Source organism: Rhinopithecus bieti, unplaced genomic scaffold (assembly GCF_001698545.2).
Source record: "Rhinopithecus bieti isolate Rb0 unplaced genomic scaffold, ASM169854v2 scaffold_6945, whole genome shotgun sequence".
Classification (NCBI taxonomy): domain Eukaryota; kingdom Metazoa; phylum Chordata; class Mammalia; order Primates; family Cercopithecidae; genus Rhinopithecus; species Rhinopithecus bieti.
This window is the reverse complement of record NW_016805531.1, coordinates 1,708,935-1,724,896: the sequence shown is the minus strand read 5'-3', so window position 1 is coordinate 1,724,896 and position 15,962 is coordinate 1,708,935.

Sequence of the window (15,962 nt, the reverse complement as noted above, 5' to 3'; positions counted from 1 at the left end):
GAAGGTTCATCCTATTTTTACATCTAAATTCTAATGATTTTAGGTAATAATTTAATAAACTGGATTTGTTAGAAATCAAATGCAAAACCCTTTTAGCCCATTGTTTGATATTTTAATTGTCCTTTAGTCTCTTTCAAGATCTCTTTTTCTATATAGGGATGGTCTGATGAATTTGAAATTAATTCTAATTAATCTAATTCTATCACTGATTAAAGCTTTCTGATGTTTCCATCTCAACCTGTCCCCCTCCTTTGGAGAAAGCCTTATAACATCCTCAACACGTACACCACCATCTCATGTCTGACACAGCTCTTTTGAAGATCAGTAACATTTGTTGGAAAATACTGAGAGCCGTGAAACTTAGATTCCATTCCAACCCAATGCTTCCCTAACTTGCTAAGGCCAAAAGATTGCCAACTGCTCTGGGTCACAGTTTTCCCATTAGTAAAATAGAAGACTTGGCCATAAGTGATCTTTAGAATCCATTCAATTCTTTTATTCTATCAGAAGTCACCTAATCTTTAACATATGCTTGTAGGATAATTCACTTTTTCATTTCTCCTCAAAATGGTTATTTCCCATTATTAAAATACGAGTTTAGGGAGATCCCTTTGAGATTACATATTTTTTCATAATCCAAAAAAACATTTAAATATTTCTCATGGTGAAGTAGGGAATGGTCAATAAACAATGAAATGCAAGCTATTTTAGATGTTCTGCCACTCTATGGAAGTAAGCAACCAATAGAAGAAATGAGAAAAAAAGGCCAGTATAAGCTTACATATTATTTAACAGACAAAATGATCACATTTTCCAATGGCAAGAGCAAAATTTTATAAATGCTTTTTGCTGCTGCTGCAAGACCTCTGGCAATAAAAATAAAACTCTCTTAAGACTTCTTCAAGGCATGGCTTCCAGGCTACTAAAATCTTCCTACCAGGGAAAACTTCTCAAGAGGGAAATGAAAATGTGTTGATATAGATGGTACCTAAAAATGTGAATCTACTAAATGAGACACATTTATAAACTTGACTATTCCCTTCCTGCCTGGAAATCACCTGTTACTTTTTCCCTTCTTCCATCTTTTCCTCTGATGTAACTAATTCACATATATGAAGTAGAAATACATGGCAAGTACCTAGTCTGTCTTGCTAAACCCAAGGCAGGCATAACTAATTAACGATAATACTCTTTTTCCATGAGTTCTGCTGCAGCCACAGCATCTTTGTCAATGCAACATCCCATGCAGTCACTATCAGAGTTGCCACAGTATACTATACTTTCTATTTACTTGCCTCCCATGAACTGGAGACAAGCTAGATCCCTAGACAGTATGATTTTCCAGGCACTGTCATAACCTACCACCACCACCCCAAGGAGTAGCTATAACATTCTCCATTGTATGATTCAATAAACTGAAATTTTAAATAGCTGTGAGAGCAGGGGCTGGCAAAGGGAAGTGAGTGATTTTAAAAGAAGGGGGATATGAAAGAAGAATAATCCCTAAGTTGCGTTTTTATCTTAATTATCTATACAATTTATTGAGCACCTACTCTATACCCAGTCTAGTAAAGACAAGAAGGGTGAGCCTATGCCAGCTTTTTAAAGGCCTTTATTTTACTTCTCCTTTTATTCAATACTATTCAATGGGAACCTATATTTTACCTCAAATTAACCTTCACACAATCATAGGATTTAGGTCAAAGAGCAAGACAACTAATTTATTACAAGCCTACTGTGTGCCAAGCACTGTGCAAAGTACTTTGCCCTTGCTATTTTGTTTGCCTTTTACAATCCTATGAAGATTGATATTATCCCTATTTTATACATGAGGAAATTAAAACTCATCAAATTAAAGTGACTTTTCTGTGGTCAAACAGCTATTAAGGAGTGAAGTTTGGCTTTATTTGTCTCTATGCAGTGCTTTTTCACCACAGCAAATCACCTCTAAGAAAGACCTTAGAGATCTGTTGTTCTGTTTAATTAACAGATCAGCAAAACAAATCTTGAAAACATAAGCTACCAGCAACAGACAGAGGATAATGGCTGTCCCTCCAAGTCATGCCTAGGCATATACCTAAACTGCCTTCCTGCATTTCACATCAATTACATTGCAAAGGAAGGGGAATATTTGTGGGAGAAAAGAAAACAAAAGAAGAGCAAGCAAATTCAAGACATTTCACTTTCCCCATGAAGACCAAGACAAAACAAGGATGTCGCTTCTCGCTATGCTTTTTGACACATACTGGAAATATTAGCTAATGCAATAAAAACAATAATATGAAATAAAACTGCCTTTGCAGATGACATGATCATTTATGCAGAAAATCTGAAAGAATTGATTAAAAAAAACACCTCCTGGAACTAATAAGCAGTTATAACAAGGTTGCAGGATGCAAGATTAATATGCAAAAGTCAATTGCCTTCCTATATATCAGCAATAAGCAAGTGGAATTTGAAATTTAAAACACAATACGATTTACATTAGCATCCCACAAAATGAAATACTTAGATATAAATATGTACAACATAGGTACAAGATTTATTTGAGGAAAACTACACAACTTTAATGAAATAAATCAAAAAGGAACTAAATAAATGAAAGGATATTCAATATTCATGGATAGGAAGACAATATTGTTAGCATGTCAGTTCTTGCCAAATGGATCTATAGTTTCAATGCAATCTCAATCAAAATCCTACCAAGCTATTTTGTAAACATCAACAAACTGATTCTTAGGAGGCTAAGGTGGGAGGATCACTTGAGGCCAGGAGTTTGAGACCAGCCTAGGCAATGTAGGGAGACCTTGTCTCTACAAAATATTTTTTAAAAAACAAAAATTAGCCAGGCATGATGGCACACACCTATAGTCCTAGTTACTCAGGAGGTTGAAGTGGGAAGATTGCTTGAGCCTAGGAGTTCAAGCAATCAGTTACAGTGACCTATGATGAAACTACTGCACTCCAGCCTGGGTGACAAAGCAAGATCTTTTCTCTAGTAAGTAAATAAATAAGGAAATAAATAATTTTTAAAAATTGATTCCAAAGTTTATATTGAATGGCAAAAGACTCAGAATAGCCTATTGAAGGAGAAAGTATAGGCTAGGTACAGTGGCATGCACCTGTAGTCCCTGTTATTTGAGAGGCTGAGACAGGAGAATCACTTGAGCCTAGGGGTTCGAGGCCAGCCTGGGCAACATAGAAAGCTCATATATCATTTTTTAAAGTATAATTTTGGCAAAAGAACAGACAAACAGGTCAATGTAATGGAATGGAGACCCCAGATGTTTGACAAAGAAGCAAATGTAATACAATGGAGAAAAGACAACTATTTTAACAAATTTTACTGGAACAACTGGGTACCCACATGGGAAAAACGTTAATCTAGACAGAGACTTTATACCCTTCACAAAAAGTCACAGACCTAATTGTAAAACTATAAAATTTCTGTAAGATAATACAGGAAAAATTCTAGATGACCTTGGGTGTGGCAGTGACATTTTAGATACAACACCAAAGGCACAATTTATGAAAGAAGGAAGTGATAAGCTGGAATTCATTAAAATCAAAATTTTTTGCTCTGTGAACAGCACAGTCAAGGGAATGAAAAGATAAAGGATTGGGAAAATGTATTTCCAAATGACATATCTGATGAAGTACTGTTGTCCAAAATATATAAAGAACTCTTAAAACTCAATAATAAGAAAACAAAAAACCCAATTAAAAAATAGGCCAGGCCAGGCACGGTGGCTCATGCCTGTAATCCCAGCACTTTGGGAGGCTGAGGCGGGCGAATCACAAGGTCAGGAGATCAAGACCATCCTGGCTAACATGGTGAAACCCCGTCTCTACTAAAATACAAAATATTAGCTGGGCGTGGTGGCGGGTGCCTGTAGTCCCAGCTACTCGGGACGCTGAAGCAGGAGAATGGCGTGAACCCGGGAGACGGAGCTTGCAGTGAGCCGAGATCGCGCCACTGCGCTGCAGCCTGGGCAACAGAGCGAGACTCTGTCTCAAAAGAAAAAGAAAAAAAGACCAAATATTTCATCTGTATGTGAAATCTAAAAATGAGAAACTCATAGAAGTAGAAAGTAGAATGGTGGTTACCAGGAGCTGAGAGGAGAGGGATTGGGGAGATGTTGACCAAAGGATACAAAATTTCAGTTAGATAGGAGGAATAAGTTCAAGATATTTATTGTAGAACATGGTGACTATAGTTAATAACAATGCATTCTATTCTTGCAAATTGCTAAAAAAGTAGATTTTAAGTTTTCTCACCACCAAAAAACGGTAATTACATGAGATGACCCACATATTAATTAGCTGAATTTAGCCATCTGCAATGTATACAGACTTTAAAACATGTTGTACAGAATAAATATTCACGATTTGTATTCATCCACTTAAATAAATAAATAAAGTTAAAATTAAAAAGACTTTTGGTCCAGAAAGAAGGTGAAAGTAGAAATATGTAATGTAGCATAGCAAAAATTTCCTCATATGGTATTAGAGAAGCTGCTTTAGTGATGATATATCCCCTTCCGTGGCTAATGGTATGAAATGCAGGAAGCCTTGTTCTGGCATCCACTCACCTGGTTCTTCAGGCACAGTACTGCTTTTAACAGTGAAGTTCAGACACACCTCCTTGAGGAATGAGGGAAACCAAGGAAAGCTGTACCCTTTCACCCATCCTTATTGTGAGTACATCTTCTGTGCTGCTAGTTTGCTGGTTTGACAGCAGACAGAAAAAGTGTCCCACTGGGGTCAAACCTAGTCAAAAGTATTTCCTATACTCAACATTTTTCTTCTTCTTTGTAGCCAAATTTTTATTCATGGAGCAACATGAACTTTCATGCATTGCTGATGGGAATGCAAAATGGTACAGTCACTTTGGAAAAGTTTGGTGTTTTCTTACAAAACTAAACATACACTTACCATACAATCCAACAATCGCACATCTTAGTTTTTACGCAGAGAAGCAGAAAACTTACATCCACGCAAAAACTTGCACATGGATATTTATACAGCTTTGTTCATAACGGCCAAAACCTGGAAGCAACCAGAATGTCCTTCAGTAGGTGAAGGGATAAACTATAATGCATTCAGACCATGGAATATTATTCAATATTAGACTGAAACGAGCTATCAATCTATGAAAAGACATGGGGGGAATTTAAATGTATATTATTAAGTGAAAGAAGACAATATAAACAAGCTATGTACTGTATGATTCCAACTATGACATTCTGGAAAAGGCAAAACTAGGGACACAGTGAAAAGATCAGGGGTTGAGAGGGAAAAAAGGAGGGATGAGTAATCAGAACATAGAAGATATTTTTAGGGCAGTGAAACTGCTCTGTATAATACTGTAACAGTCGATACATATCATTATGCATTCATCCAAACTCCTAGAATGTACAGCACAAATAATGAACTGTAATGTAGATGCAGTAAGTGTTTATACAAAAAGATAGATGGAAAGATTTTGTATGTAGCTCTATGTGAAAATGAATTTATTTATTAAGAGCAAAAATATGCTTATTTCAAATTTCCATGTACACCTTTTTCAAAAAGACACGGTCCATTGAAATAACCCTCCAAAAGAATTTCTGTAATCTATAGCAGGTGCACATGTTGTTCATCAAGTGCTTAATGTTTACTCGAGCTAGCCCATTAATTTTAGACCACTGCAATATATGGCATGGGTGAAATTATATTTTTATAGGCTATACTTTCATTTTATTGTACTTTGGGGCCTTTTGTAAAATCAATAAAAACATTTTCATGCTTTTTTCTAAGACATGAATTACAAGTTTGCTATTTAAATATAAAGGTGCACATTTGCATAGTGAAATGTATGACATAGGCTGTAACTGTGATTTATGCCACAGTATCAATAACAACGTATTTTGGTCCAATATGCAAACTTTCATGTGCATCACTATTCCTATGGAAAAAAAAAATGAAAGGAACGCACTACACAGCAACCCAGTTTGTGACAATTTCCAGAAACTCCTGCAGAGAAAAATGATGACTGTGAAAAACAGTTCCGGTTCTTTGAATTTGCATTTACATAAAGGAAAGTAGAAAATTAATATGATTATATAGATAATTCTGGCAAAGGAAACCACAAAAAACCCCTGCAATATCCAAATCAATAATGGAGATAAAAAGTATGGTTAGGTCCAGTACTAAACAATGGCCCAGTTCTCTCTCTTCTACAGGGCGAGGGGAGATGGGGAGGCTTAGGTGTGTGTGTATTTACCATCTAATGTTGAAATATTTTGAAAAGTTTTGCAAGGTTTCAGATTTTCTTAATAAAGATTAAATTGTCTGCTAATAAAATTAATTACTCTTAATGAAAGAAAACTTTTCACAGTACTGGGGTGTGTAAAAGAAAGAAAATTGTCTGTTGCAAAACCCAGGGATTTTTAATGTTTTGATATATAGCTTTACATAGACATACATACCTATGCGCTTGTATACACAGTCCTCATTTTGCTTTTGTTTTTCAAAAATGGAAGTACATGAAATAAGCCCTTCCGTAGCATATTTTTGTCTCTCAGTATATAGTGGATGTCTTTCTTTCTTTTTTAAAATTTTTGTAGAGACAAGGCCTTAGTAAGTTGTCCAGGCTAGTCTCAAACTCTTGAACTCAAGCAATCCTCCTTCCTCAGCCTCCCAAAGTACTGAGATTACAGTCATGAGCCACCATGCCCAGCCTACAGTGGATGTCTTTCTATGCATTAAATGTTAATATATACCATCACTTTATATTTGAAAAATATTTTATATAGTTTTAATGTATACCATCACTTTAAATAGTGCGTTTTTGCTGCCAATCTCAGAATATACATGATAATTCATATTTTGGGGCCAGGAACAGCAGCTCACGCCTGTAATCCCAGCACTTTGGGAGACCCAAATGGACAGATCACTTGAGCCCAGGAGTTTGAGACCAGCCTGGGCAACATGACCAAACCCCATCTCTACAAAAAATTGGCTGGATGTGGTGGCATGTGCCTGTTGTCCCAGCTATCCAGGAGGCTCATATGGGAGGACTGGTTGAGCCCAGGAGCTCAGTGCTGCAGTAAGCCGTGAAGCCATGATCATGCCACTGCACTCCAACCTGGGCAACAGAGCCAGACCCTGTCTCAAAAAAAAAAATCTTGTCTTCCTGCATTGGTTAACACCTTCAAAATAATGGTAAATAACAGTAGCAATTGATGATTTATATCCATGGCTCTTATTTTCTTTTATAAAAAAGGATTCTTGTGTTTTACCAGTAAGAACTGTTGGATTTTGAAATGAGAGGTTTACATTTTGAACATGGCAAAAAATTATCCTATTCTAGTTTTGTATAAGAGCTATAATCAAGATGTACTTAAAGTTTTTTAGAAAGGTTCTATAATAGTAAAAATATGTTCACTTTTCTGGTAAGCATCTTCATGTTACCACTCAAGCCATCCATTCAATAAATGCATATTTAGCTAAGCATTGTCCTAAGCACTCGGGATAAATATAAGGCACACGCTTTCTAGCACAGGTGAAGGCAATTACTTTTACTCTGAAGCACCTATGGGAGACAGCACAACAGTGGGTCAGGAGAGCAATGGTACCAAACGGAGAGAGGAGGACACTAGAGGGGCTTATTGTAATGGAGAAGGAAGGATGGCAGATATGGTAGACATCGTTTAACAAAGCACTACCAAGTGATTCTGATAAGGCCACCAAATTGGACACTGGACTTCGGTAATATGTAACTTTAATTTAGGGTTTTACAGTTTTACTTTATAAAACTTACATGATGTTTTTGCCAACATCATTTACTTTACCCTTAACAATAAACTTCACGTTAAACATTATCTCAACATTACTGAAGAGGAAACTGAAAGTTGGAATTGTTCAGAGCTCAAAGCTAAGCCAAAAATCAAAACTTGTGCTCTTTGTACTTACCCTTGTAAAATAATTAAATAAATGTAATACATGGCTTAATAATATTCATAATTTTTGGCAGTGGGATCTAGAATTCATTTTCCCTGATTTTCACCCATTCTCTCTCATTTCCTCCTTCAACCAGAGAATCACCTCTTAATCACAACAGGCCTTTCCAACCAGTGTTTTTCCCAATTCTTCTGAAGTACAGGGGTATCTAAGACCAGTCCCCCAGGAAATTCCCCGGGTTCTTGACGCACACTGACTTGTGCTATCAAGAGGTAAGAGAGGAAGTGCTCAAGTCAAGACCAAACTGTGCTGCAGTATGAAGAATTTTGGCTTTCTATCAAGCCCTCAAGGCTTAAGGTCATTACCAAGAAGCCAACACCTCCAGTGGATAGCCACACTCCTATGGCTTCCAAACAAGGGCAGCCTGCTCCTTCTCCAGAATGAAGACTGCTTCAGTCCCAGAGCCCTTGTCCTAATCTGCCTCAGTTACAGAGCACACACGAGAGACTGTTTGGGTAAAGGATGTTATATTTTTCTGCCTCTTTGCAACCTAAGGAATATGAGAGGAAGAAAAGTGGTAGAGGGAACTCAGGAGGCCAGATCAGAAATTCAGTCTCTGCTGAAAACTGCCCCAGATCTCACTGCTAAAGTGGGATCTTGAGAGCTCTCTGGCATATTAAATATTCATCAAAAGCCAAACACTATTTTTTCAACATTTGACTGAATAAAAGTATAAATTTGTCCCATCTCTACTCTTGGATTGCTCAGTTATACATAGCACTAAATTACAGTTTTAATGAAGTCAGTTTAAAAGATGAGGAAGAAATCCTTTGTAGTTTACTCCTGCCTTTCATTTTCTCTTAATTTAATCATAAACTAAAGAGATTCATAAAATGTTTATGGAGAGTAATAAAGTGATATTTTTAATACAAAGATTGCTTATGTAATTAAGCATACATTCTATGACATTCTATGTAAGTTGAAATGGTCTGCATGAAATTAACAAATACTTATATCTATTTTACTTCTCTCTACATTAATGACAAATCATAAAACAAAAAGAAAAGAAAAGTAAGTTCCTGGCAATGTAAGTACCTACAGTTCACAAATTGAAACTGCAGATGCTGCTAAAGACTTTATCTTTTTCTTGGAAATGTTCCATTACATTTAATTAGATTTCTCATTTGCTTTCCTTTTCACTCTGTCTCTCTCTCTCTCTCTCTCTCTCTATTTTTTCTCTCTCTCCTCTAGATATTAGGAGAACACTATATAAGTTGTTTTAAAATTACCCACATAATATGAATGAAGAAACAAGTCACCATAAGAAAAAAAAAGTGCCCATTTTGTAATCCTATAACTAATACATGATAAATTGGCTTGAACATTCTGCTACCTCAAAGCACCCTAACCATTAAATAATATCGTGATGCTTACGATATCCATAGTCACTTTTCATAAGTTTTCCTTTTCTAAATAAAATGGAAAACTCTGCTTAAATAATTAAATTATATCCTATATATTTCAGGGTTTTTTTTTTTTTTTTGTAAAGAGAATTGGAAGTGATCTAATCTTTTGTTGTTATAGTATTTTATCATCTGGCTGTGAAGATGTGATTCTTTTTCCTCTGAAATGGTCCACTCTCTTCTATGTTTCATGTTAGCATTTCAAATCAAGTAAAATGACATGTTCATGTTGTCCAAGAAAATTGAGAGAAACTACTGAATTGTATTTCCCCAAGTTCATTTACACTTTAGCAGCAAATCTTGATGATCAGAGCCTAAGGATGCCTAAGTTTACATGGAGTGGTAATGGTTAAGTAAATTGATTTGGGTAATTTTTCAACCTCATCTACACCACACTAAGACTAAAGTTCTCTTAAAATTTCTGAAATAATGATTTTTATATAGTTTTGTTAAAAGTTTTAAAAGTATCAGCATTTTCTGTAAAAGTGTCAGGCTGAAAAGATATCACTAAATAGTCAGCTCAAAAAAGATAGTAGATAAAAATATGATGAATTGCCATGTCTGCATTTCCTATGTTTGCAAGCCACCAGTAAGACTGCATGATTTCCAAGTTGGAGGACAGAGTCTAGGAAGGATGAAGGGTTTCTTGCACAGTTTCTTCTGAGCACGTGCACCTTCAGAAGGTAGATAGGCTAACCCGCATCACTGGATAAAAACTAGATTTCCTCTCACTTTTTCATATGTTTGTGGCTCAGGTAGATTTTGGTATTTTTCTGAAAAATATGTTCCCCTTGTCTACTGAGATAACTGTGTAATAATTTCCAGTTTTCTGCTGGGCATCACTTCATGGACACCATGCCAGCCCTTTAGACTCCATTTACCCAAAACCATACTCACTTACCCCCCATTAACATTTTCCCCCTCATGTTTCTTTTATCAAAATTCAACTGTTCTTAAATTTGGCCAGACTAAGAAACTTGGAAAAATCTCCCACATCCCCTTCCCTGACACTCAAACATCTACCAACTCTGTTGTGTCTTCTGGTGTATGTTCCCACTTTTCTATTGATTTTACTTCCATTAAAGTTATCTTCTCTCCTGACCCCTACACTAGCATTCTTACATCTGAAACCTCTTGCTTCTCCAAGCTGTACCTCCTCTGGCTTGGGACAGCTTGAGAGCTGTCTCTCACTCAACAGCATTACAATCGTCTTTTCCTGAAAAATCTGTCTTCTAAACACATGAGGAAAACATTCAAACTCTAACACATGCCAATTAAGGAACTCGGTACAATGATCTCCTCCTGTCTTTTCCATCACATCTCCTGTTACTTGCCTCCAAGAACACCAATCATGGCCCCAGTATACCATGCCCTATCACCCTCCCCTGATTCTGTTGCCCTCTCTGCCCAAAGTACCTCTGTTAGAGTTTCTACCTGTAGACATTTATCTTCCCATGTGACTCAGCTTATAGGGCCCCAGGTCATGAAGCTTTTACAACTTGCAGTATTACGCATTTCCCCTTGTCCTATACATCCAAAGTACATTTTCTCTACCTCTGGGTTTGGTATTTACAATATTCTGCTACATGTGATGTTAACTCTTTGCACATCTGTCTCTTCAGTCAGGTTGCATGTTCTCTCACTTATTATTCCATCCATCAGAAGTCTCCTGGGTTACTATCTCAGCCTCTAATTCTAGACAGTAATGATACAAAGACCTAGTTCCCTCTCTTAGGGAGCTCTGTCTAGTAAGTAATAAAACATGTTAATAAAGTTACATGGTGAGATAAGTGTAATAAGGAAGTCCAAAGGGCAAAGAATAGGGAGACAGTGTGATAAGCACCAGACTTAGATTCAGAAGACCCAGGTTCAAGGTCTGGCTCTGCTATATAACTGGGTTATCTTTATAATAAGCACATTTCCAGTTTCAGCTTTCTCATTTGCAAAAGGAGCACTCCTACCACATAGTGCTCTATAAGGACCAAAATTAAATAGTAAATTTCCATTTGTGCTACCAGATCTACTCTTAATCCTTTCTTCCCTACTCCCTAGAGGTTGACCATTAAGGGCTACATCAATGGGCCTCCTTGCCCTTTGTCTTCAAGTGAGGTTGGACAAATGAAGAGCACCTGCAGGGGATCAGAAAGAGGGAAGAGAATGGGTGGTGATATTTATTTCCCCATCCCCTTCCTACATGTCACCCCAGGATGAGAGAGTCCCTTGACTGAAGGACACAGCTGCTGCAAGTGGGTCCTCTGTACAGTCTTCATATCTCCAGGTTCTGCTGGAGCAATTACCTCCCTCATCTGGCTCCTTAGGACCTAGAGGTAGTAAAGGCCCCAGAGTAACTGGCCCTTATGGTCTCCCTGTACTCTACCCACACCTTAATAAACAGTCCCTTTATTAAAGGCTTCTTAAATTACCAAAGTCAAGTGCCATCTGTTCCCTGCCACAACTCTAAATGATAAAACTGCTTTTGAAATTTTAAGTTGCTGTCTAAATGCAAGGTATTTCTCATTTATCTCTGTGTAGCACTTTACACAAAGCAGATTGCTGCTATTAATAACAAATGGTGAAATGAATATATGCAAGAATGAATGAGTGAAGGATCCTGCCCCCTTCCACTTTAGTTACAGTCTTATGCTGCGGATATATCCTTGTCACCTTGATTAGATTTTGTAATGCCCTGATTTGATTTGGGAGGTCCCCTTTTCCCTTGGAACTCACTGTCTCTTAGACGATCTGCAGAAATGTCAGCCCTTGTATATTTCTAGTGGTTTAACTTGAAAGGGCCAACTTTCTTCCCAATTTCTAGAAATATCCTCCTTCTATAGGCTGCACATTTACTTGATATCAAAAATAGGTTACTTATTTGTTTATTCATATTTTTTCTTCTTCAACATAAAAACTGGCCAAAAAAAGTCAAAAGCAAGTAAATTGATTGTTCCTTTACTACATGGGAACCAAGATCATATTTAAGGAGTCAGTAGTCCAGACTCGGGTAGTTTTCTCAAAGCACAATAAATAAACATCAGGCAAATAACTTCCTCTACTGCCCCTTTTACAAGCAAAAGCCTAGCCAATGACTGGGCAATTGGATAGCCTAACGAAAAGATCTAAACAAAATAAATCACAGAATCCAGTAGCTTGATATTTATGAGGAACTGAAATAGTGGCTAATGGATTAGCTTTTTATATTAAATTAATTTATTTCCATCAATTATAAATTATCCTTGTCTCCTGAATGTTCACCTATGTCAATGATATAGGAGACAAGCGTTTCTTCTTATTTTAATATGACAGTTACTGAGGTTGATGGCTTACAAATGAGAAACCGACCCCTGGAAATATGCCTTGGAACTGAGTAGGTATTATTCATTAGCAAATAATTGCATAACTGGAATTCTTAATTAAAATTTGTGACAAGAAATGAATCTGTTTATTTTATAATCATGACCCAGAAATTCAGAACATATTGTGCTAGTTTATGAACATAATTCCAAAGATTTTATTATAGCAAAAGAATTCATAAAGCCTTAAACAGAAACTCTTGGAGGAAAAATACACGCACACACACACAAACACACACACAATGTGTGCAATGATATAGTGGCAATAAGATTTGAAAAGCCAGCCATCCAATACAACTATAACCAAAATATTCAAATTTAATGGGTGCGTGATATTGTTAAAAACCTCTAACCAGTCCTTCTAGACCTTTTCGGATTTTCCAGAAAAGCTCTCAGCCAAACAGGTTTTCATTTTAGCTGTACTGCAAGTGAGACACAAAGGCGGACGATGGCAAATTCTGCGAGGCTCCTGTTTTAAGCTTTCCTTAAAAATATAAATTTGAAGTGATCTTTTCGCCATATATCACAATTCAAACTTCTAGAAGACAGCCACCAAGGAACATACACCCTAGCAATTGTCAAATGAATCAGATAATGTTTAAATCTAACTTGGTTGCCGGGGCCAACCTACTAAGAAAGTTTGTTGTAAAAATGTATAGGCCTGAATTATTTTTACTCGCTGGCTGGCGATTGATTAGGTTCGAAGGCCAGAAGAGTTTAGGAACCAGAACTTGGGCAGTACACTTTGTGGAACCAAACAAAAGTTAAACACACTAAGTTTCTCTTAAGCCTCCTTCTAGGACATAAATGAACCACCCCCCCGCCCACCCCGTAACTGGGACTGGTGGAGGGAGCACTTCTTGCCACTTCACCACAGCTTAAGAGGGCATTTTGGACTTTAGACAACCCCAATTATTAAAGCTGAACTCTAACAGTGTTTGCTTTTGATTTTTATCCCAGAACATCAGCTTCTTCCTGTCCCCAAAACACACACCACCCTTTACTCCCTTGCATATTAGCAGTGTAATTTTAATAACTTCAATATATTAAACGTTAATAAAATGTCCATAATGGTAAACGTCCTATCTGAGAAGGCAAACAGGAAAGAAAAGATTGTTTTCATTTAGTGCCTTTTACTTGGAAAGATGGAAATTACCCAGAATTCTGTTCTCTTTTCCTTAACCAGTAGGTGGCACTAGTGGTTTCTGGCAATGAATCAGCTCTCTGTACCTGTAATGTAGGGGTTTTTGTGTGTAAAACATTCAATGATTAAGATTTTTGGGGAAGATGAGGAAGGTGTGAACATATGGCCCTAAACATTAATTGAAACGTTTATAGCTTAACCAAAGAGGTTTATTTTAATATAAATTTGCATGGTGTGAAATAGGTCTTATTATTATTTACAGGTGATTAAGGACAGTTATATGAATAATAGAATGTATATAATATACAGAGGTTTAAACTATGCTATGAATCCTATCGCAGATATCCTTACACTGGATTTTATGTGACAAACAAAAATTATTTAAAATTTTGACATTGAAGCACACATTTACTTGTAGTCTAGCTTTGAATATCTGTAGGTTTTTACATGTATTTCCTGTGTTATCCAATATATAGTTTTTAAAACTTGTGCTTATACCATTTTTCATAGACTGGTATACTAGAAAAAAAATAAGGATTGAGGGGCAAAGAAACCTGGATTAGAATCTAGGTTACCACCTACTAGGGCAGAAAACCCTAATAAGATAGTTATTTTAACCAAGCCTAGGTTTCTTTGTTCATAAAATGGTGTCTGTATCAAAGAGCTGTGGTAAGAATTAATACTATTGTATCTGGCCAGGATCTGGGATGAAACAGGTCAGTTCCTTCTCCCTTTGTCGGTTTGAATTTTAAGGTTGGCAGAAGCAAACAATAATAATAATAATAATAATAATAATAATAATAATAATAATATTAGGTGGGGAGGTTTGTTTTTAAAAACCAAGTTTTAAGTATATAATTTTAAAAGTAAATACACTATTTTAATTCTCTACCACTTTTAATTAGTTTCATTATCTTTCTCCTTGGTTAAGACATTCTAATATTTAACAGGTATTATTCAGCTCCAATCCTTCAAGGTCAGATGCTTGGTTACTGTAAATTTGTAGGGAGAAGTCTATCAGGAATTTGGAGTCTCGGTTCCTTTTTGTTGGGATGTAAGCTGGCATTCCAGTATCCTAAGTATTCCTTTTCAAAGTACAGATAAGCACAACGAAGTGACTGACTGAGTTGCCAGATTTTTGTATGACCCACCCTTCAAAAAGTTGGTTTTGCTTCTGTTTGTTCAAAAGATCTTTGATAAAATGATGATAGTCTTCATATCACTTGTCTGTTTGCAAAAGAGCTAGTGTTATTAAAGGCTGTTTGCTATTCATCTTTCTTATGGAAATAACAATACTTTTTTAAAGCCTGATTCTTATTTGACTTGGGCACTCAGTGTCCTTCCACACAGTGACACCTACAGAGCCATTAGCAAAATTAGATAAGTAACTGATTTATTAGTTCCATAAATGCACAGTGTATTCCCTTTGCTCAGAGTGTAGAGCAAAAATTATGCATGCTGAGGTAGAATAATCAAAATGACTTTAAAAGCACATTTTATCATTCTAAACATAAGCATTGCTATGGTGGTATACTATCGTAGTACATAATAATAGAAATGAATTATGTCAGTAAAATCTTGAGGCTTAAGATTTACTGTGATAAATATTTTTCATTAAAGTGAAATATCTTGGCAGAGTCACTTTCATATGCAGACTATTGACACAAGGAGGCCAGCTGTGCCTATGCAGATGCCGAGATTTGGGTCTATATTATTAATGATTTATCATGTCATGGAGAGCTTAGATTAGTTTTGAAAGCAATCCCTTGCCACAAAAGCACTTTCTATAATGTGCAAACACAAGGAATACTATATGTGCATTCCAAATTAAAGTAATCACAGAAGCTGCAACAAGCTTTGAAATTTCAATACCTCTTTTTATTTTGAAACATGAAATTCTACATCCTAAATTTTATTATTCATTAAAATTCATACAAAATGTTATTTCATATCAACTGGATAGTGAGTGGTGTGTGTATCAGAATTAATAGACATATACACATAGATAAGAAAATGAAGGAGATGAAATGCAACAAAAATTTATTGCAAACCTATTGTGTA